A 24983-nucleotide genomic window follows, 5' to 3' on the forward strand; every position below is an offset into this window, starting at 1 on the left:
ACGGACAATACGACTGAGAGCCCCATAGGCTCCTTGTGCAGCTAGTGGGCAAGAATTAACGAGCAAGAGAGCAAGGGCCCTCGCAATAGCCTTCTGAAGGCATAGAGACATTACTACTGGTGCAACCACAATAAATAAATACATAACTAAATAAATAAATAATATATATATTAAGAACAGAAATCATCACTCTGGGAGGGGAGCAGTGGGCGTGCTAAGGCACCCGACTCATGTATTGAGGCACACAGCACAGAGAAAAGATGTCCGAGTTTGAGTGGAGCGAGGAGGAACAACCTCTGGATCTCTCTGCCAGCTTCAAAGAAGTGCTGTGAAGCTCCCTAGTTGATGCAGTGGCGGAAGGGGTCAGGCCCCTACATGAAAGACTGAAGACACTAGATGTTATGCTCTCACAACCCAGTAAAAGCACCAAAGACTTGAAGTGCACGCCCACAGAACACTCAAAAGGAGGACATAAGGGGAGTAAACTAGCCCTTAAGAGGAAAGCCTCCGACGACCCCCAGGGCTCATTGGACGGGGCAGAAGAAAAGGCCCCAGAGGTAGCCGACGCTTGCGAAGCTGAAAGAAGCTTACCTTCAGCGTCAGGCAGTGCCAGACCTCATGACCCCTCTCCAGGGGAAGATATCACGGGAGATGATCCAGGCTCGGAAGAAGAGCCGACAGAAGACCAGTCCTCGCATGAAGGAGAAGAGGTTACAGAGGAAGAATGGGCAAAGCCCAGTGGGGGGGGTCAAAGAGCATGCAAGGAGAAACATCTCCAGGAAGTGCAAAAAGATATGTTTGATCCGGACACCATCCGGAACCCAAGGTCCACGGAATGGCAGCCATCTCCCCCCGCCCCCCTGAGTAGCACAATATATGACAATAAGACTGCGCAAGGTGCTAGACAAGGAGGTGAGACAACGCCTGCAAGCAGAATGTCTGCGACCAGACCTCCCAGGAAAAGTAGCAGAGACCCCCGAACTAAATCCAAAGATGCTGACTTTCGTGTCAAAAACAAGCAAGGACCCCCGCAAGGGTACTGACAGGTCATGGAGGAGCTGTTAGGAGAAAGTGTTGGACTTAGCAGGACCCCTCGCTAAGATCATGGACCTAGCAGAGAGGGCAAAAGATAACGGGGAGGAAGTAGACCCTGACACTCTCGCCAGCTGGTCGCAGAGAGCAGTCTGTCTCCTCAGGAATGCAAACTGAGCAATCGCTTCAGAGAGAAGAAGGGGTCTGCCGCTGAAAATAGACCTGAAACTCAGCGAGATGGCATCTTACAAAGCAGGGGAAGGAGCCCAAGGACTCCTCTTTGGAGAAACCTTTGGGAAAGAGATGGGCCGATTCATCGGAACCTACACATCGCTAGAAAAATCTTCCCAAGCAGAGTTTTTGGCGGGACCGCCCACTTCAGGGGTCGCGCAGCCAGTCACAGTCAGAGAGGCAGTAGACCCCCGAATCCCAGAGCACAATACTGGGAAAATAAACAGCAGGACACATTCTTCCTGTCCAGAGGGAGATTTCCGAGAGGCCGCAGGTCCAGAGGATCAGGACGAAGACAAGGATTTACACCAGATGAGAGCAATTCAGTATCCCCCAGTAGGAGGGAGGACGCGCATGTTTTTAGAGAATTGGCGCGCGCTTTCAAGCGATTCTTGGATATTGCAAACCGTCAGAGGTTTGCAGCTAGATTTCATAGAGACCCCAGTCTAGCTGAGCAGGCCACAGCCACAGAGGGTAGCGCAAGTAGAACAGGAATGCCTAGACAGCGAGCTAGCGCAGCTAGTCCGGAAAGGGGCTAAAGAGAAATGCAAAGCAACCTCGAGGTTTGTGAGCAACATGTTCCAAGTGCACAGGAAAGAAAAAGTGCGCCCGGTTATAAATCTCAAGGAGCTGAACGGATGGATCATATATCGACATTTCAAGATGGAGGGCATCCATCAGCTCCGAGACTCCCTGAGAGATGGAGACTGGTTGACACGGCTAGACATGAAGGACGTTTACCTTACGGTCCCAGTACTCAAGGAGTACAGACCGTTCCTAGCTTTTCACTGGCAAGGACAATTCTGGCAATTCAAGACGATGCCATTCGGGCTTGCATCTGCACCCTTGGCATTCGCGAAACTAATGAAGCCAGTAGTAGCAGCGATCAGGGAGAAGGTATCAGGCTGATTATCTACCTAGACGACCTCTTATTCCTAGCAGAAGATCGAGAGGTACTGGCATACCAAACGAGATGGGTTCAGGACTTACTGGGATCACTGGGGTTCCTTGTGAATCTAGAGAAATCAGATACCACGCCAGCGCTGGGATTAGACTTCCTAGGGTTGGTACTAGATACCAGGAAGGCAACTCTAAAGCTTCCAGCTCGGAAGATAAAGGCTATTAAAAGGGAAATCAGAGCATGTTTGGACAAACAGCGAGTCTCGCTCAGAGCCTTGGCAAGGATAGTAGGATTACTAGCGGCATCTATTCAAGCCATATTCCCAGGTCCCCTTCACTACCGAGCACTGCAGAGGTTGAAGATAAAGCACTTACAGCAGGGCTTGAGGTATCACCAGCAAGTGCCCCTGGATCAAGAATCCATTACGGAGCTGGATTGGTGGTTAAAGAATATGGATGCTTGGAATGGGCGATCCATATTCGGAGACAGACCGGATCTGATAATAGAATCGGACGCCAGCCGAAGGGGCTGGGGAGCCAGATGTGGGAGTCTGGAGACCGGAGGCAATTGGAGCGAAGAAGAGCTTTGCCTTCACATAAACTGTCTGGAGCTCCTAGCAGGATCGTTTTTCGATCAAGGCATTCACAAAAGGAAGAGTGAAGTCATGCGTTCTGCTGAAAATGGACAACACATCGGCAGTACGATACATAAACCACCTAGGAGGGATGAAGTCCAAGATGCTGCCGGAGCTACAAAAGACTTTTGGCACTTCTGCCTACACTCTGACACGTCGTTGACGGCAGAGTACCTGCCCGGGACACTGAACGTGGTAGCAGATTGGAACTCACGATATCTAACAGACTCCAGCGACTGGAGACTAGATCCAACAGTGTTTCAGATTCTGAACGTGAGATGGGGGCCAGTCCACATGGACTTCTTCGCGTCCCGGCTCAATGCTCAGACGAGCCACTACTTCCGCTGGAGGTTGGATCCGGGAGCGTAAGGGACCGATGCTTTCCTGCAAGATTGGTCAGGAGGACCTCACTACGCTTTTCCACCTTTCGTGATGTTGAACAGAGTTCTAGCGAAATGTCGGAGGGAGAAGGCGGAATTGATTTTAGTAGTACCATTGTGGAAGTCGCAGGTGTGGTTCCCAACGTTGATGGAGCTAGCAACAGATGTACCCATAGTTCTCCCCGAAGGAGAACGACTGCTCACGGACCCAGCTGGGTCGTGTCATCCTCTGAAAGTGAGAGGGACACTCCCGCTAGCCGCGTGCAGGATATCAGGAAATGCTGGGCACTGCCAGGAGTTTTGGTGCAAGCTGCAGAACTTATCGCTGAATCCCGAGCTCCATCCACTAGGAGGAGCTATGACGCAGCTCGAGCAAAGTGGACAAGCTGGTCCAAAGGGAGAAGTGTTCATCCCGTTTCAGCACCTGTAGTGGAAATATTGAACTTTTTAGCAGATTTATTGCAGAACGGAAGAGCTTTCCGTACGATAGGAGTGTACAGGTCAGCAATATCAGTGGGGCATCTGCCAATTGAAGGCGGCCCAGCAGGAGTACATCCTGCGGTAGTTAGGCTCATCAGAGGAGCAAGATACAGAGTACCCCCAGAGCCCAGGTATAGGACAATGTGGGATGGGTCAGCAGTACTGTGTTTATTAGCGGGCTGGCCTGCAGATAGGTACCTTTCCCTTAAGCAGTTATCAGGGAAGCTAGCAATGCTGTTATGCCCGATTTCATACAAACGGGTGTCAGACGTTAAAGCTCTGGAGATAACAGACGGTCCTTCGGGCCGGAAGGAGTAACCGTCTCTATAGCTTGAGAACTAAGACAGGGACGACGACGGTCCATTACCCCTACTTTTCGAGTAATACCAAATGGTGCATAGCAAGATGGATTAAAGAGTACGAAAAAAGGAAAGCAGAGAGCAAGGCAGTAAGCACCACACAGCTGCTAATAGCACGTAGGAAGCCTTTTCACGCAGTTACTTCGGCTACCATCGCAAGATGGGTCAAGGAGATAATGCAAGCGGCAGGGGTGAATGTTGGTGTGTATGGAGCACATTCAGTGAGAGGAGCAATGGCTTCTAGAGCCGTGATGGCAGGGGTTCCATTAAAAGAGATCATGCTAGCAGCAGACTGGTTGAGTGTTCGTACATTTAAAGAGTTTTATTTTAAACCAACAGAAAGTCTAGCAGGAACGGTGTTGGGGAAGCTTCGAACAAGCATAATGCTCGCCTCCAGTCTTGTCAAAGAATGAAGATTACCCCTGCTATCTGCGCAGGGAGTATTAATTCTATTAAAGACTAGGAGGCGCGCATTAAATTCTCACCCGAGTATGTATTGTTTAAGAATGTATTGTAATATGTAAATGAGTACACTACATAGACACCACCCTAAAATCTTCTGTTGTATGTTTCATAGGGGAAGATCAGAGGAATAGCTCAAGGCAGAGTGAGGAGCAGAGTGGCTCGAGAGACCGGAAGAGTACCGGCAGTTGAATTGACAAGTTCAAGAAATACTTTGCACTGTTAGCGAGGAACAGTTATGGAGTTTGAAGGACTATTCAGAGCGAGTAAAAGCAGAGGAGGAGTCCAGGCACAGGAAGTGGGTTGTGACTGGATAAGAGGCGATGGACTACAGAGACTATTGGGTTTTGTAGCTTGGAAAAAGAAAAACGTTACTGTTGAGCACTTTTCAGAGTGTTATATATAAGTTTGTTGAACTGCTGAAGAGTGGTAATAAATGAAGTTGAAGCATAATACTTGCCTCCTAGTCTTTAATAGAATGAATACTCCCTGCGCAGATAGCAGGGGTAATCTTCATTCTCACTTTCGTGGGAGGTTTTTTTTGGGCATCTGCCCTGATGTTTTGGATTTAGTTGTTTAAGTAGTAATTTATCACTGCAGACTTTTCCGTGTAGAGAGTTGGAGTTCTGGGTAAAAGGGTTTGAAAGTGTGTGACTGCTATTAACAGTGCTGTGCTTTTAATGGCAATGCTTGTCTCATTGTGTAATGGTTATCCTGTGCTTTTGCTACTACCATAACATGTTTGCATGACTTTTAGTTGCATGTGGGTTTCTCCTGACTTTAGTTGTTGCCATTGCACGGTTCGAAGTTGCTGGGAGCCATTTCAATTCTGCTTGTAGCCTTGAATAGCCTGATTAGCTTGACCCCAATACTTACCAAAAGCTACGTCTGACATACAAGGCATAAATTAAGCGGTGTTGCATAGCAATTTACTATGCAATTCTGTAAGTTTGCTAATTAAATTGAAACGTGTGTAGCAGAGCTAGCTATTTAAGTTACCCTGTACAATGAAAGCATGTGTCACTCTGCATTACTCTCTTGACCTTGGGGATCTCTCCAGCCTCCTAACTCTGCAGGTTCAATGGGGCTAATGGAGAGAGAGTGCAGCAGAAATCATCTCCTCTGCTAAAAGTACCAAAGGCCTGTGTTTGAGTGCTAGGCAAGAAACGCCATTTATTTTTCAAATTGCAAATGAGAAGTAATCCAGATGATATTTAAATGATATCGTGTTTGGCAAAGACCAGTATGTGTGAGCTTCATTTTTTTGTTTAAATTGCAGTCCTGCAATTCCATTCCTAAAAATGTAAATTGATACAGAATATATAATTAAAGTATTGCTACTATACAACACTGCATTGTCTGTTTTTCAATGCAGTTTAGATTAGTGTATCTAAATCTCATAATGTCAACTATATTTCATTTTGTTGGGGAAGGTGCATCATATTGACAAGTGAACACTTTTTAAAATGGACATCATCACACGGCCAAATGCTTTTGATAGCAATGTTAGTCCTGTGACCTGCTGGTTGCATAGATCTCTGAAACAGATGATCCCAAACTCCGGGACATTGTATCTGATCACCCTGTCATTTTATACCAGCTACCCCGAAAGTGAGTTGGCCGCAAACTACAATATGCCACCCAGTTTGCCCAGTTCTCTGCCTGCTATGTCATCCACTCTGCTTAGTCTCTTACTTTCCTCTTACAAAATGAATATACAAAGCTGACTAGGGGCAACCAGACGTGGACTCCCTAAGCACTGTGCTCACTGTGCTCAGAGAGACAAAGCTTCACCTCACTGATGAGGCCCAAACAAGGCTGAAACACGTGTATGGGGTTGCTTTTGGTACTCTTGTTCAGAGAGGAATTACCATAGCATTTCGGTGCTGGACTGCCCATGTGGGCGGGACAAAGACTGATGTGCAAATTGATATTTCCCATCTGTGAAAGGTACAGTCAGCAAAAAGCGTGTGCTGCAAACTCTCATCTCAGAACAGGTTATCATGCCATGTTCTTTCTGGAGAGGAGCGCCTGCTACCTTTTTTGAAAGCTGACTAGATGTTTACGCAAAATAGTGATCAATCATTCCATCCATCTACAGCTCTACTGCAATACCATGCACTGTAGTTTGCCTACAGAGCTCACTTTTCTCTATGGTTATAGCAGCATTATATATTACCACCTGCGGCAGAGGCTAGGAACACAAGCGGAATCTGCAACTAGCGGCCCGCATTTCATGTCTTAACCCTGTCCTTGGAGACGGTGGTCCAGGACAAGTTTCCACTGGAGTGCCACACCTCGACTCCTCCACCCCTGCCCACTCACCTGCACACCTCTTGGCTCACAACTAGATCCTAGAAAAAGTTATTTTCAATTGTGGACATGAGTAATTTCCTTTTAAGGGGGACCAGAAATTTCGCAAAGCCTGCCTGGTTCCTTAAAAACAAACAAAAATGTTTCAGCACCCCAGATGGGGCTTAGATGGCTAATAACGATAAATACTGCTTTCATGAGTGTGCAGGGCTGGAATTCTGTGTTTCGGCTTACCTTTCTTGGGGACCTTTAGAGGCTCTGCCCTCCCCAAAAAGTGGTATTTAACGCTATATTCATTACTGTTGATATTAATGACAGGCAAGGGCCATCTTGTCCACCTCAAGTTGACAATTACCCTGCTAGCCGCAACTCCATACTACGTTCCTAGCCTGAAGTCATGACTTTCCTTTAACATTGTAAATGTTTTGATTTACAAAACTTCAGAACTTTTTCTTACATAGCAAATGATGGGTCAATCATCCAATACACGGACACTGCCCTGTGCAACACTGATGCACCCAGTTGCACAGAGCCTTTCACTGAAAACTGTTTTTAGAGCCTTTTTATTATATGTTAGTTATTTGTGCTCATTCATGCAACTAACATTTACATTTTACAGACACTCATCTGAAAGTCTTCAGCGGCATACAAAAATGCTGTACTGTTGCTCATTTTACGATCTGGGTACAAATAATGTCTGATGACATTACAAATATCAGTACAAAATTGCTAATCAAACAGGTGTGTTTGCTAATCAAGAACATAATTAGCAAACTCTGCTAATCAATTTTCGAAAACTAATTTATGCCTTGGACATATCAGACCAACTGGTGCTACGGAAACGAGTGTCCGGCATTGTGTCCAAATGCACATCAGGCATCTTGAAGACCCTGAAAGCAGAAAGGGTCATCTGAAATGAAGTTTGGCTCTCATCTGGACGTTGAATGTGCATCTCACATCTCCCTGTGTACTAGCTCCTTGTCGCACGTGCATAGCACCTGCTTACTGGCTGATGCTGGATACCACAGAGCTGCCATCATTTCAATCCCTGCCTTTGTTTTTCGGATAACCCATAATGAATGTACGCCCATGCACCAAGGTATTCCCTTCATAAGTAAAAACTGGGATGAGGAGGATGGATATAGGCGTAATGGATTTCTTTTTTAAATTATTGGTATCAGGTGGAGAAGGTTAATGTGTTCAACTAAAGTTAACCAAGGCCACAAATTCCAGAATGCATAAGTGTGTTAAGTGAAATTTCAAAATTGTAAAACTGGAGCCCCTGAAAAATGAACTCATCTGGTCACCCTACCTCCACCACCAAGGTTTTGTAGCCTTTGCATCAAGGCACATGTCGTACATTCGACTGGACTGAGTCACTTTGCTGTTTTTGGAACGGTGACTACACCCCACTTAGGCCAGCCAAAGCCAAGGGAGGAAGGAACGGTGGCCCATTGGGGTGTGAGCCTTTGGAGCCAAGCCTCTCTGCAGAGACCCATCCTGGGCTATTATTAGCATTCAGTAGCTGAATATTTAGAGCCACGTGTGTTAGCTGCTCCACGCTGCTCACTATCTATTTACCTGTATACAAGAAAATAATTCTGAATAAGAGTAATGAACTGTTCAAAGCTTTATGTTCCATTTTCATGACGACTGTTTGTTTGACTGTAAAAAACCTTATTGTTCTGATGAAATGCAGACTTATTCACGTCATCCATTCAGGGGCGTAGGAGACATCAAATCTGGGGAGGACAGGGGACACCTTGGGGACTTTCCTTTTTTTAAAATTATTGTGTTTTAGTCAACTAATTCGACTTTTCACAAAATTAAAATAGCAGTACGTATTAAATTACACATAAAATCACTGTATAAAACAAGAGTAAAGAAGAAAAGAAAAGAAAAAGAAATGCAGTTCAGATTATAAAATCCTTCAATTTATCGTCTTACTTCAGGTCCCCAAAGATTGAGTGTCCACCCACTATTCCTTGTCCACAAATCTCACAAGCTTTACAACCCTCTTAACGGGGACGGTGCTGCAGACACAAACCACAGAGTAAAATGATCTGCCAATGATTTTGTAGTGAGTGATGATCATGAGAATTTGTTCACAAATCCATATCCCCTAAAGGAGCGCTTTAATTTAATGTGTGATGTGAATATTGGAGAGGTGGCTTAAGACAGACACTCAATGTTACAACATTTTTTTTAATCAGGCCCTCCATGCTCTAAGCATGGCTTAGTGAATTCCAGAAGCCATTAACAGCATGTACTGCAGTTAGGATCAAACTATTGGCATCCCCTCACCTGGCGCAGTGTCTATTGGGTGTGGCACCAGGCCATGCAGATGTATTAAAAAGCCCTCTTTCCTGTATAGCGGAACAGGGCGTGCAGCGGGCTGTTGGAGTAAGAGCTCTGTGTGTTTTCGTTGACAGCCCAACCCAGCCAGCCAGTGCACTGTGTGACAACGGTCCACAGTTTGTGACTAAGGAGGTAGAAATGTATCTTGAACAATTAAGCAACATGCGCTAAGCGGCGGGTGCATTACAGACTCAGGTAATGGCCTGGGGCTTTCCTTAAGGCCCTCGATTTGCTCGGGCCTATAACCAGAGTCGGTAATGCCCCCCCCACGAGGGGCATATAACCATTAGTACCCCGGCCCACAAGATCTGCGTGACCAGAGCACTGAAAGCATTTTTGTCCTGAAATGCTGCAGTGTTTCGGGACAGAAAATAAAAACTACCAAGAAAATGGCTGCCAGGAAAGGGAAAACAAAGTCCGTTTTCCCTTTCCAAGGCGGCCATCTGGAACGGACATGCTGGGAACAGTGTCCCCGCTTCGAGTCTCCACATGGCTGGAGGCTGCCATCGTCCCCCAACGGGGACAAAGCAGGCAGAAGGTAAGTGGGGGTCGGAGGGGGGTTCCGGTGGAGGACAAAAAAAAAAAAAACATACCTGAATCTGCGGCGGGGGGCGAAGGCGGCCTCAAGCCGTGTGGAGGCTCAGAGCGGGGTGGCCCTGCTTCGAGCCTCTTCATTGGCTGAGGGGCTGCCACATCCCCCGCCGGGGACAAAGGCATGAATCCAGGGATTCCCAGTCGGGTAATGCCACGGCGAGGGCCAATCATAATGGTCCTTTCATTCCGATTGTCCCTCGTCAGGTACTAATGTTGCATAAAACACAGGAGGACAGCGCTGTACCTCCCCAAAGTAATGAGGTGGTGAAATCGCTGCCTGATGGATGTGGTGCAAGTGGCGAGTGCAAGTGATGTGGACAAGAAGGAGGTGATCCATGAAAGAGTGAGAAGTTTGCACCAATCTCCACACAAGGTCATGGGGGTCTGGGATTGATGGTTGCTGGGAGGTGAGGCTGAGGCTTGCCACGCAGGGGCTTTTTTGATGTATACAGTGTGGAACCTTCAATGGTGGTCAAAGTGCATGTGAGACAATACTCAAATATGTGTATGAAGAGGAGGTGTGTGTTTTTGTCATTGCTTCAGATCATATGGCTCCCTCATTCAAAGTCCTTCCTAGAAGGGTATCAAATGCATAGTCCCGTCCCTATAGGGTATTCTATGTCCACAAAATAACAGAAAGCCGTGCTCCCAAATACAAATAAAAGTTCCCTTCCTCTTTGAGGTGGCCGAGCATCACCAAACCGCAGTGGTTGAACCACTGCAGCTGGTTTCATTCTCGGGTCCTGTGCTAGCGGGCTCAGTCCAACCAAAGCACATGGTCCAAGATAATGCAATTTCCTACACTGCAGGCCTCTTGTTGCCCACACCTGTGAGTAGAATGCATTAGCCCAGCCATTAGCCAAAACCTGCATTAGCGTCACATAAAGTAGGGCTGCAAGGGTTCCCCATATGCAGGAACTGCCCTGTTCAGCCTCAGGTTTCCCTATACCTGCATCCCCTATCCCACAATATATAAAGCTTTTTTTATTCTAATTTTTTTGCAGATGTTTATGCTACCGTCAAGGACCTATTTTTGAAGTCCCACATCTAAGTGCTTACATCTTACTTTTACCAATAGACTACATGTACTCACACAATATCTTCTTCTATTGATTTTATCCTAATTGATTTGAAAAAGAACAAGCATTGGCAATGCCAACAGTTTAGGCTTTTGTGTCAGCAAAGTCACTTGTGGTGCGAGTACCTGGGCATCTGACAGCAGTGCTTGGCAAATGCCTAATACTTGTACACAAGCCAAAACTGCTGGCTTTTCCGATGTTTGTTTTGACCACGACTTCAGTGAAAGACACACATAGTGCTTTTAAATCGAGTGGCTGAGCACAAACCTGGTTACAACCTTTTGATTATACCAATAGAACATTGGCAGCTGCAACATCCATTTCTCAGCTGTGTGCCTACAATCTGTGAGAGCCTACGCGGCTGATGTAGGCAAGCATGTTTTGCGGCATTCTGGGCTGTACTGCGGCTGAATGGGACTGAACTTCAACTGAGTATGCAGTGATTAAAGGACCTAAAAACCCTGGGTTCCGGACTGGTGAGGTTCCATGAGGCTGAGTGGAATTTCTAATGAAGGTCGCTTTGGATAATTCTCTATTTCAAGCCTTACTGGTTGTCCAAACATGTGCAGTTGCTTCACCGGGATATTTTAAGAGAAGGAATCAGGATATGTGAATAAGGGTCAGGCGCTACTGACTTATTATCTCACTGATGTCTGACAGACAGCAGCTTCCAGCTGCTATTTTGTTAAGAGCAAGGCCTAGTAGGACTGTCCTTGGTGTTTTCTTCCCTGTCCTCCGCCCCCTTTTTTGTGTTGTGGCGCCTTGAAACACCATTTTCTGTCCAGGCGCTTTTTAAATACCCAATACATACATAAATAAATAGCTATGTTCCCATGACACAATGAACCCAGCAAAGCATTGGATTAGTGATGCAGAAATGCAGGAGCTGAAAAGGCCCTGTTGTTGTAAACACACCAATGCAAGTGTTGTGTTGCGAAGGAGCTTTTAATAAATACAAAGTTGAAATGTTGTGGAAAAGGTTTCCTATGATTACTTCAGGGACGTAATTTCATCAAAATACCAGGGGGTAGCGAAGTGACATCACACGATGCTTGACCTCTGATGACATCACAGGATGTGATGTAATTTGACCCGACCCAGAAGTGACATCACAGGAAGCGATGAATCACGACCTTTCAATCCTCGACAAAACAGGAAGTGGCATCACCTAGCATTGTTTCTAAGCACACAACGAAAAATATGGTTACAATATCACTGTAAAGTGATATATGTTTCAAACAAGAATGGATCAACATAAGTATCGTTAATATCGGTGCGTATAGGCCCATAGTACTAAATCACTGGGAATGCAAGGTCAAAAAATAATGATGCGTTATTATATAGCACTTATATTTAAGCGCTTCATATAGAACAAATACACATACAATATTACCCAACCTGTGTTGGTACTCAATTTTCAACCTCAGCAGGATGAAAGGCTGAGTTGACCTTGCTGGGAGTCGAACCTGCAACCTGCAGGTCACACACACATAGCAGCGAGCACTCAACCCACTGAGCTGTCTTACTGGCTATAGCTATCAGAAAACAAGCCACTCCAGAAACAAAGAGCCACATACTGCTGGCCACAGCCAATGAGCCTCAATTAAAAATAATAATAATAATGTTTAAACACTTTTTTTTGGAGATTTTCTTAAATAGCAAGGGAGACCACAGGGGAAGCAAGAGAGACCTCAGGGGTCATCGCCAATGTCATGTAAAGACACATTTGTGGGCCCGATTCATGGAATTTTTTGCACGGCCGAAAGTGACTGCAAGTTTGCACTGCTGAAAAGTGACTTTGCACTGGCACTGCCGACCCAAAGCCTGATTCATGGAACCGGCAAAGTGTATTTTTGCAGTGCAAAGTCATTTTGTACAGCAAAAATAACTTTACACTGACTTTGCATGCCAAAAATGCACTTTACACAGTTCCATGAATCAGGGTTTGTGTTGGCAGTGCAAAGTCACTTTTCAGCAGTGCACAGCCTACAGAAGTATATTTACATGCTGCATGCAACTGCAGACAGTGGCAGGGACACAGTGCACAACACAGACATATTCTGGGGGGGATCAACGCCATTATATCCCACCACTTAAAATTGTGGGGGGGGGGATTTGGCCCTCCTGTCCCTGTCCAATGTCCTACACCCATGCATCCATTCACAAGGTTTGCGCTAGTGTTAACGAGAAACAAAAAGCGGGTGCCTTCATTACAGGCTTTTTGGGTTGTATCTTTAAGCATACACTCTCAACTCAAACTCATTTCAAAGGCGTCACTGACTGGACTCGCTCTGTTCATCCTGAAGGCAGGCCCCATTCCCCCCATAGGCTCGGATCACTTTATCAACAGCTAAATGTATTAGTTCCCCCCTAAAGTCAATAGGCTCACGCGCCACAAACGTCTGATGTCACCCACCTTCACAACACAAAAAGTTCTATGCTTAAGCTAGTAGGCGAGTTTATAAAGATCTCTAGTTGCCCCATGTCAGATGTACGCTGTTGAGCTAGTCCTGAATGTTAAGTTAACATCACTTTGCATTATGGTACTCGCACATTTATGAAGTGGAAATGTCATTACAAGTACATTACAGGAATTCGAAAGTCTGGATACATAGAACATCAATTGAGTGATCCGCACTTTATAAAAATAAGTGCAAATGCTCAATGGGTAATATTAGTGGAGAACAGTGGGCAGTAGTTTGTCAAAATGACTAGGTCAACTGGAGTTCAGCATTTCCTCCTCTGCAGTTACTTTCCAATCAGATTACAATTGTGTGACAGAAGAGTGACCAACTACTGCCAACAAAGCTGCCAAGTTTCTCGTGGCCATGCATGAGGAAGCATCCCAGCAGACCAGTTTCTTGTGGCGGGCAAAGGGGGCGACTGCCCGGGGAGCAGAACTAAATAGCTGGTGCCAAGAAGCAGCCCACCCAGACAGCTGCTTCTGAGCTCGTTGGAGAAAATGTTAAGCATTCCTTTGTTAAAAACAAAGGAATGCATGTTCCAAACACAGGCTCTGAGATGCTCTTGAGACACACACCCTGTGCCCCTCGCTCTGTGTTGACAGCCTTTAAGTGGGGGCAATTTACAAGTGATGGCTCTTTTAACAAGCCATTGTTTTCACAGAGTATTTTCTTAACATGTTAAAGGAATAGTGCACTAAAAAATGTTCTTGTCTTAAAAGATGTGCAATAATAAAAAACATATATTAAAGTTCCTATGTAAAATTTTGCACAAATATTTAAACCCCTGTAATTTCAAGCACTAGGAGGCATCCATTTTGTGCACTAGGAGGCATCTATTTTGTGAAATGGATGAGCCTCCTTCATGTGCTTGTGTTAATCTCTGCCCTCACAGCACTAATGAAGCAAAAGCCACCTGCTGGTAGCTTTTATTACAGCGGCTTTTGCTTCATTAGTGCCAGAGAGCAGAGAATGCAGGCTGGCAGGAAGGCTGCTGCGGTAAGTGTTTATTTTCTTTTTTTATGAACACCATGGCAATTATATATATATCTAACCATGTTGTATTTATGAATGCCGTGGTTTTCATTACAAGTTTCCCGGGCTGCTCCTGTTCGGGGGAGCTTGGAAACTTAAAAAGAAAACCACAGCAATTATAAATACAACCGCGTTGTATTTATGAGTGCAGTGGCTTTCGCTTTGAGTCTCCCCGGCTCCCCCGAGCCGGCGCGGGGGAGCCCGGGAGACTCAAAGCAAAAGCAACCGCAATCATAAATACAACCGCATTGTATTTATTTATGTAGTGGTTTTCTTTTTAAGTTTCCCGGGCTCCTCTGTTCCGGGGGAGCCCGGGAGACTCGAAGCGAAAGCCACTGCAATTGTAAATACAACCTTGTTGTATTTTTCCATGGTTTTCTAACCACAGCAATCATAAATACAACAATGTATTTATAAAAGCACTTCTCTACTCTCCGGCACTAATGAAGCAAACGTAGCTGTAATAAAAGCTACCAGCAGGTGGCTTTTGCTTCATTAGTGCCACAAGGGCAGAGATTAACACAAGCACAGGAGGCTAATCTAGTTCACAAAATGGATGCCTCCTAGTGCTTGAAATTAAAGGGGTTTAAACATTATTTGTGCAAAATGTTACACAGGAACTTTCTTTAAAAAGATGTTTAATATATGTTTATTATTGCCCATATTTTAAGGCAATACAATGTTTGAGTGCACTCTTCCTTTAAGAACTGAACATGGGGAACTTTTTATTCAGAAGGCCAGCACAAAGCATCTGTAAACTGACCACATCTAAGCATTCTACCAAGAAAATGAGCGTGCCACACACAAAAATGTCTTAGACCATGTTCTTTATTTTCATACCTTTTTACACACCAAAACTTTTTTTGTTTTGGTATATTTTTAGTTACATATGGCACAGGTTGACTAAGGTTAACTGTCATTTTCTTGTGTAAGTACTCTAGTGGCTTCTTTGGGACATGGACTAAATGCAGCTGCTCAGCATCAGGTCTTTCTATTTTCTTATCTAGCCAACCACTGCCCATCACACACCAGATGGCTCCTCAATGCGACTTGGCACCTTGATTAGGAAAGCAGGGTTCATTGTGTGTCACCATGCAGACAGTAGTTCAGTCTGCATGGTGACACACATAGTTGTGATATGCGTGCAGCAATGATTTGTGCACTGCACAAGTCACCACCCTGTTGATTAACATGTGGTGCTCCTCTATTAACAGCACATGTGCCTGTTTTTGTCTGATGTGTCCTGTGTCCATACAATAGCACGCTGGAACGTTTTGTGTATGTGACTCTAATGAATATGCCATACTGTACCCACACAAACACAAATAAGCAACCAAATAAGTTATCGCAAATTGTACATCCACTAGGCCAAACGCCCTTTCTACACTGCCACACCATGATTTTCACAAGCTGCAGGCCAGCACTAATAATAGATGCTAATGACAGCTCTGTTACATAAAGCATGGGCTTGTTTTCTTTTGCAGAAATAACCTAAGGCCTGTGTAATGTTGAGCAGGTAGTGGCTGAGTAACTGTGGACACTTTACCATGCCATGCATTAGAGGCAGGTTTTGTTTATTACTGGTCAGGATAACATTTGTAAGAGGTACAATCCATTCTGTGTATCCTTTTTGGGTGGCTCTTGTAGGATATCCTTTACTATCTATAGATACGATGCCCTAAAGATGTTTCTGTATTGGGGACTTGGCATGCTCACACTCACAGTGAGACCCAGACCCCTCTCATCTAAGAGTCTCCAGAAAGAAGAAGCAAAAGAGCCCTTGTAACCCATTTGAGTGGCTAATGTTGGAGCCATGTTATACTATCCAAACACATAAGCTGTCCGAATGAGTATGTATGGTACATGGTTCCAAACATTTGTATGTTAGGGTGAGTGTTGCGAACAGTGATGGCAGCACCAAGCCATGTGTCTGTTATGTATTTAGAGATTCACACATACACATCCTTTTATCACAGACTTGGTTATCTAATATAGAGATCTCTGATCACGTTTATATTTCTGAAATGCACGTTGATTTAATGCAAAGCAGACATCAATACTCACTGGTGCCATTTGTCCCTTTTCTCACTCTCCTAGAGGTATTTTTGAAAGAGTGCAATAGGAGTGTACCAGACTGTCCAACTTGGAATGATAACCTCCTATCAGAAAATAATTCATATAGTTAGTCTTGTATTGCCCCTTGTGAAATACAACTGAGGTGGTACAAACAGAACACCTACAACACATGGTCAGTGGGCCCTCAGACCCTGGTACGCTGGTCACACCATAGTGTGCCAGTATGGACAGTTTAAAACTGCATTCAAGCAAGGCCTTTCCTAAGAGCAGATGACAGAAGAACCATTTACTTGGGCAGCAACAGCTGTGTTTTCACATTAGATTTCTTCTCTAAAGTACAGAATTTCAATGTAATGAAACCAGCTTCATTTATATAGCAATGATGTATTGATATTTAAGAGTGGTTTTGTCACGCGACACAGAGGTGTAGTTTGGGAGTGACATGTGCCAGTCGGGAGGGGGGGGGAGGGTGCATTCCAGTGTTCTTGTCCCCTGTGACTTGCAGCTTTTTTCTAATTCATGGCGGCCAACTTTCCCTAGTTCCAAGTGGGACATCTTGAGCCAGTCGTGTTTTTTCCCACTGCATGCAAGCCCATCCTTAAAATAGAAAAAACTAAACTACAAGTTCCAGCGTGAAATTGGAATGGGGGGGGGGAAAACTCGACTGGCCAGGTGTCACGCATGAAACTGTCAAAACTTGGCAGCTATGCCAATTTGAAAAATAGGAAAACTACAAGTCCCAGAACTCCATGAGCAATCAGGACTGTATGGCCACGGGAAACGTGTGTGCTCTACACCAAACAGGCCTTCCCTGGGAGCAGATACCTCCATTTAGTAAAAAGTGTTGTCATTGCCTTAAATTGACTCCATGTGTTCTAAGGATAGTTTCTGTGGTGATAAACACATCTCATCCTATAGATTGATCATTTGTCCCCCGCATGTTTCTCTAGGACTTCTGCCCTACCTTCCATGTGCAGAAAATATCTCATAGCATACGGAGCATACATGCAACATTTTACAGCACCTGGGGGGAGATTTTATTACAGAAAGTGGGAGAATGTAAGTCTTCCATTGGATTGCATTAGGGCACGAGTTATTAAATAAATACAAGTGTTGCACCCCAAACTACTAAAGCGGTGGTGAAACCTTACAGAGAACCCACAGCTATTGGGCAGCGTTAAATAGCGTGACCTTAGATAGTAAAACAATGCTCTCAAGACAACTAACACATTTCAGATTTAAAAAAAACGTATACCTCGGTGCTATATTACAGATCTCTAAAATGGTACATATTTACCAGCTGCCGCCCTTCGTCGCTCTGACGTGCAACCACCTGCCGTGTGCGTCCGAAAGCGACCGCTTAGCTTTCATTTTCGATTTCACGCAGTTCTCATAGCACCCGGAAGCAAACGAATCTAATGCACTTAAAACAGCGACCTCTAATGGTCAAACATAATCGTTGGTAATATTTTAGTGCTTTCCAGCGTCTTCGAAAGACAAAAAACACGTTTCGCAGGTTTTATTCATGGTATTTACTGCGCCAAATCATAATTTCCGTCCTCTGCCTATAGACTTCTCCTTATTGTGCCCCTAAAAGGGGTAGCCAGACCTTATTGTGCAGAAGGACAAAGAGCTAGGAGAAATTTGAAATTGGTGGTGCAGTACTGGCAAAGGGTAGGTAGGGAGAAATATTCCGTCCTATCATTGACTTGCGATATCATGAAAAAGCAAATGTTATAACGTTCAAGGGACTGTGCTTGAAGGCAGAGTTGTAGGATAGTGTTTATTTTTATTTCCAGCTGGCCTAGTAGTTGTCCCTCTCGCTCTCTCTAACCAAGAAATGGTTACCTTCCCATAATATAGACTGCCATAGACTCACACCAGGCATACTAAGAAAGACTTGTGACCACCAGACTGAACCTATTCATGTCAGGATTGTAGATGCTGCCTTGCATTACATACTAACGTACTTGTCAAGGTCAACAAGCGCCGCACTTAGATGAAACTTGAATGTTAGCATGTGCCAGACTTAGAATTGTGAACACTGGCCTGCGTCGCATCTAGATTAGATTATGATTGTTAGCATGCCCACACCTAGAACTGTGAACATTAGCCTCACCACATCTAGATAGGATAGTGAATGTTAGCATGCCCACACTTACATAGAACTGTGAACATTAGCCTGCCGCATCTAGATAGGATTATGAAGGTTAGCAAGTGACACACTTAGACTGAATAATGAAGGTCAGCAAGTGCTACACTTAGACAGAACCGTGAATGTTAGCATGTTAAATGTCAGGTAACCCACTAACCAATGTAAACTCAAACTCCCTGCATACTTATCAAATCCAAAAATCTCACACAACCATCTCTCGCACAACAAGTCGCACGCACTTCACAACACTGCAACAACACATAAGCCACACCAACAGCACACGTGGACTGACACCGATCCAATGCTCGCACCAAAGCTCAGCACCCGGCGCATATCGAGTTGAAGCTGCCAACAGAATACCACTCCTCTCACTATCCTACTCCCTCTTCACCTTACTAACCCATCCTACCTTGTCATTTACAGATCCGTCAGAGCGCCTGACGACCAACTCTGTTGGTGACGGTGCGCGGTACAAATACCTTTAACATTTAACATAATTCAGACTTCGCCCTTGACCCTGGATTGCTGCTAAACCTCCCACTCACCACTGGGGGTGATCTTACAGGCTAGGCCGAGCTCGGATGTCGGGAGCTAAATAAAGAAAGGCCACTTGTGTTTGGTAAACTACTGCCACTGCCCGTTAGCAGTGCGCACCTTCTTTATTCCTCATCTCCCCTTTTCTTCCTCCCATCACTTGAGACGGGCTCCCCTCTCTCAGTGACACGAAGCGGGTGCAACACCACACTAGTGCTTGGCAACCAATCTAAAAGCTAGCTGGCTTAATGTGATGACCTAAAGGTAAACACCTTATCTGTCTAGGCTCCCTCAGGGAGAAATTTAACTTTCCCCAAGAAATGATTTAAGGGTTGTGCATTCCAGGCAGACAGATCTTAACCCTCTCTAATACTTCTGCTCTCTTTGATCTATCTCTCTCCATCCCTTGCTCCTCCTACTCTACCCACCTGATTCTTCCTTCGGTGTCTCTTCGATGTTCCTCTCTCTACACCTCCACCCTTCTGCCTTAACTAGATATCTCCTTCTGGTTCCCGGGGACAAACTTTCCCTGCCTCCCCCGCCTGGAATGTGCTACAAACAGTAAAGCACATAAAAGGGGGTGTAACTCCCACCCCTTTCACTTGTGCCGTTCCACTGCATATTGGTAATGGTGGCACGCTACAGAGTTCCAGTTTGTGTTTGTGCCCAAAACCATACTGTTCCTGTTAAAGAGCTGGTCTGCTACCAGTAAGGAGCGGTTGCAGCTGAGTCTGTTTCACCAGGCAGGTTCACGGCTATGATACAGATGAGTGTTGCTGCTGTGGGAAGCAGTTAGCAGTGTTCTGAACCAGCACTGGTTTCTTCTTACATACTACGGCCCCAGTCCTCTGGGATTATACCGCCAGTTGGGGTACGCTGATATTAGGAGTCCCTGGAGTGTCACTGCCGGACTACTCTCTCTCCAGTTTAGTGGTGAGGCTGCTAGTTCTTGTTGGGAAGGCAACACAATCTTCTCGCACCCCCAGGCACTTTAGAATAAGGCAAAGGCCATCAATCGGGAATATAAGGGACCAGGGGGGACCAAGGGGTCCTATATGACCATGTTATTGTGCATTTTGTAGGTGTAATGTACATGCAGGAATTGCAGCCATCTTAGATATTAGCAGCCATATTGTAGCACACAGCTTCAAACGTGGCATGGCAGTCAGCATCCCAGGCATAGGCCATGAATATGAGCGCAGGAATAGGTTGTATCCTAAACGCTGATGTGAAAGCCCAGATCTACACAAATCCATAAAACCCTTCATCGTCATAAAATGTTGCCAACCTTCGCACCCTGGGAAGAATTTGCCCCTGCAAGGCCACGGGAGGAGGGCCGAGTGCCTGTGAACAGCACAATCCAATGAGAAGGAGGAAACGGGCCTCCGACCCCCACCAGCTAGAATCTTAAGTTATAGCACCAAAATGCCTTCACTTTAGGACCCTGAATCCCAGTGTACCAAAACCCCAGACCACTCACCATAAACCTGCTGGACCCCTGATCGATCAAAAGATCAGAAAGCATGATGTTCCTGCTTTCATTCCTAGGTCACGTGATTTGTGCTGCGAGGTGCAGGTAGGGATGAAATTATAGCCCAGAACGAGGGTGGGAGACCTTGGGGAAATGACAGCCTGTCTGCGAGCAAGTGAAGTGTGTGAATTAGTATGACCTCGGCTTTCCCCCGGGGCCCCTGTCTGTTTGTGCCAGGTGCCCTGTTACATAGAGTTAGATATGTTTTTCTTAGTAACATAATTGTCACTTGACCATCTGCTGACCAATGACGACTGCAACATCGCCCACGTGGAAGGACGAAGCTGAGACCAATGGTCTGGCATCCCCTATGTGGCAGGTGACTTTTGTGTAGAGTCTCACCAACCAGCAGCACAGATTTATACTGTATGTGATTATGTCACTTATGATGCCCTGCACCTTCTTAATATACTGCTCGTGCAGATTCTGGCAGAAAGTTCCATGGCAGCAGAGTTCTTTGTTGGCGCTTTTTCCTTTTGTATATAAATGCCCCCACCTTATCACGCTGCACCCGCAAACTCAGAAAAGACTGCCTTCTCCCTATGCTCTCAGACCACAATCCTGCCTTAGATTTCACGACCAACCACACCATTCTTGTTGACCACTACAACATTGTCTGCCGAGCTGTGAACACACTCACCCCTCTGAAACAGTGTAAGGCCAAACCCACCACACACACGAATTCTTGATTTACCCCACTCTTCAAGCCATTCAAACTAGAAAATTAGCCGTTTAGGCAGAATGGCGGAAAGTCCCTTCTAACCCCACAAAATCACATTTCACCTCAATTGTTCATGAGTACAAGCAAGGCACATTTGTTGCCAAGACATCTACCTACAACACCAGAATTGCTGACGCAAAATCTGATACACGCGAGCTCTGCTCCATCCTGCGCGAGCTAGTGACTCCAACCGCACCACCTGCCAACTTCACCAAAGACGACTCCGCTGCAGCAAGGTACAAGACCTAATGGGCAAAATCACCTAATTACAGGACAAAATCCTCTTAAAACAAGCCGCCATCCGCAACAAGACACAGCAGACCACCTCTATTTATCAACCCTCATCAATTCTGCTTCCCTCCTTTCAACTTCCACCCCATGTCTGAATCAGAAGTAGCCCTCCTCATTAGAGGCCTTAAACCGTCATGCTGTAAAGGTGGCGTCTGCCCTGCCACACTAATCAAGGACTGCACAGAGACCCTTACTCCCCTTTTCACTATCACCATCAACACCTCATTCACCTCCTGCTCTGTCTCTGCTAGCCTCAAGGAAGCCTGGATCTGACCCCTACTCAAGAAACCTTTGCTCGTTCCAACTATCCCTACCAACTACCATCCCATCACCACCGTCCCCTTTATCCTACAAATTGTGGATCAAACAGCCAGCCACCAGTTCGAAAAGTATATGGAACAAAATCACATCCTCTGCCTCCACCAGTCTGGCTTCTGTCCAGGGTAGGGCACCTGCTGGACCTAAAAAGCCAACTCAGTGACATCAGAGACTCAAGCAAACTGGCCCTTCTACTCCTACTAGACCTCTCTTCAACCTTGTTGACCATCAAACCCTTCGCCACCATCTCACCAATGCTGCCAACTTCTCCCATGAGGCAACCAAATTGATAGCCGCCTTCCTTGCAGAGAGGACCACTCCAGCCTTTGCTGGTGAATCAGCAGCCCCTCCAACCTCAGTATCCTGCGGTGTCCCACAAGGTTCCTGCATCTCCCCCACACTGTATAACATCTATACGAAAGCTCTCTTTGATCACCTGGATGCCCTTGGCATTACATACACAAACTATGCTGATGACACACAAATCTTTTATCTCCAGGACACCACCACACTCAACTTCATCCATGAAATTATGCAGGCTTGGAAGGCATCCCATCTGCTCTGCCTAAATGACGAAACAAATGAAATCCTGCCCGTTGGCACCTAAGTCCTACTTAACAAACTTGATTTATACTACCAATCTTTTGTGATAGACAGTATTACTATTCCGGTCTCACCAGCAGTAAAACACTAAGTCTACCTTGACACCACACTTGACATGCTATATGACATGACATTTATAACGCGTCTGTACACGAGTGTTTCTTGACATGACAAGTAAGCTCTATTGCCTCTTCTGCCGCCCACACTATTATTGGGGGGCAGGTATGCAAGTCCCAGGCCCTCAGTTGTTGTAGGGGAACTGGCAGAATGGAGGGGGGCTACCCATAAATGCTGGATTGTAGTGGAACTGTAGTAAACCCTGGTAATAATATTGCATGTGTAATGAGTTTCCATTTTAGAAGTTTAACGTCATCTTGAAATTGAGGCCTATCTAAGCCAGCAGGCTAAATCCCGGGTCGAGGGCTAGGCATGCGTTTTTTGCTCGCAGTCCTGAAAGTCCAACCGAAAGTTAATTCAATGAAGACACACATACAGCTCGCCCTTATGTCTTATCACTAGTGCATGTAACCCAGAAGGAATGTGCCCTGCAAGGCCAAGAGAGGGCTGGAATTGATCTTTGAAGAGTAATCCCAGAGAAGAGGGGCAAGGGTTTTACGCTTTTTCCAGTCCAGAGCTGTTATATTAAATTATTACTTTGAACATTTCCATTGACCGTAGTTCAACTGTCAGCTCTGCCCCGTCTGAACGCCACCTCCCCAGAACCCCGGCCCCTCCTAACTTCGCGCCCACCCCGCCCCCATGGAACCCCCTTTAATTTGTTTCCATTTCCACTACTGTACCCCTAAGGTGCTGTTTCCTTGCAGTGACTTAAAAGTTCTGTGACAAGAGTTACTATGAAGCTTTGGGTTGCACATGATAATTATTTCCCGCTCGTTTTGGTATGACTTTTGCAGTACTTCGATAAAAGCTAATGGCATATGGGGAGTAAACAAAAGCCATTAAAGCGAAACGCACTTAGAAACCTTGCAGACAATCCACACGCCACAGGCTCACTTATAGTTCCGGGGTGAAATGGTTATAATACATGAGCTGCGGGGCGGGGGGGGGGTGCAGCGTGTGTGGAGTTCTGTTAGCAAATGAAACAACGACGCCCACAATAACACAGCTTCCGTGCTCTAAAATAATGATAAAATAGTAAGTAATTACCATTTGCCGTCCTTCAGCGCACAGACATTCACAAGGGGCCGATTATGTGAATATGAAAGGGATCCAGTGACTTTCATTTTCAGTTTCACTCGCTGGTCATAGCAGCCGGATCAGAGAGCTTCAGTACTTAGACAGCGGCCTCTTGTGGTTAAACTTAATTACGCGCTGGAAATATTTCGGAGCTTTGCAGTGGGGTCATGTTATGCTGTCAAGCTCTTGTACAGCTCAATTCACCATTGTAGTCCTATACTTGACTTCTCCTTATTGCGTCCTTGCCAGTGGTAGCCAGACCTTAGTGTGCCGAAGGAAAAAGAGGCAGAGAGAGAGAGATAAGCAAAGGAGAAGGAACTAAGAGATAGGTGTTACAGCAGAGATGTTTTGTCCTGTTAAGTGTATCATAGACTTGTGACTTGTGATGTGTTAGGAGAAAAAACACTGTAAAGTTTCAGGAATCCTAAGCACTGTGTTTTGAGGCAGATTTGGAGAGTAGGGAGAAGTACCCTTCGCAAAGGTTTGGATTCTCAGAGAAAGGAAGCTCACACAATATATTTTGAAGAGTGGCAAAGGACAGTTTATTGCATTGCAATGTAATAGAACAGACAAACTGAGTGCATATATTGTGGTATCCTGTGAGCGGACCACCTCACACTACCAGTCAGCACTTGCACGCATGCAATGAAGAGCTGACAAAGGAGCTGGGGTACAACATCTCTTCACTATAGCAACATCATAATACGAACTGCCGTTTGAGCGGTAACCCCGCCCCTCTACAACACGTGAGTCGCAGCCCACTAAACAGTGACAATAGACAGAGGACTCATCCTCTTATTAACTAGACAGTGACGACACCACATATATCCTGGACAGCAAACTCAACTGGGAAAGCCACATCGAGAATACTCAGCAGAAGGCAACAGGAAAGATGGCAGCGCTGTACCCACTCCTGAAGAGCAAGTCCATGCCCCTCCGGACAAAGATCAACGTCTACAAGGCGATCATCAGACCAACCCTGACTTATGCCTCACCAGCATGGATGACCTGCCATGAGCGACACCGGAAGAGTCTTCAGATAGTCCAGAACAAGGCCCTGCGGATATCATCTGGAGCTCCAATCTTCACAAGGATAGCAGACCTTCACAGAGACCTGGACATCGAGATGTTGGATGAACATCTAGCAAAGCTGAGTAAGAACTTCTGCCAAGAACTGGATCAGAACCCGAACCCTCTGATCAGAAGACTCACTGCCACCACTGCAAACCCCTTCGAC

General features: G+C 45.6%; 1 protein-coding gene across 8 annotated transcripts in view; it reads right to left on the reverse strand.

Annotated features, from left to right (window-relative positions):
• Window positions 1-23842, reverse strand: part of ERAP1 (endoplasmic reticulum aminopeptidase 1) — a 1074730-nt gene extending 1050888 nt beyond the window's left edge. For 2 of the 8 annotated variants that reach the window (XM_069627672.1, XM_069627670.1), the window contains exon 1: window positions 23717-23837. The gene's annotated coding sequence lies outside the window, so the exon portion shown is untranslated. Of the gene's footprint in view, window positions 1-16384; window positions 16406-17651; window positions 17792-23716 lie in introns of those variants that run through there. The other 6 variants (XM_069627674.1, XM_069627671.1, XM_069627669.1 and 3 more) reach the window with 5 other exon arrangements.
• Between the last annotated feature and the right edge of the window lie 1141 nt (window positions 23843-24983).

The sequence above is a fragment of the Ambystoma mexicanum genome, chromosome 6p (assembly GCF_040938575.1).
Source record: "Ambystoma mexicanum isolate Mex_15411 chromosome 6p, UKY_AmexF1_1, whole genome shotgun sequence".
In the NCBI taxonomy this organism is placed as follows: domain Eukaryota; kingdom Metazoa; phylum Chordata; class Amphibia; order Caudata; family Ambystomatidae; genus Ambystoma; species Ambystoma mexicanum.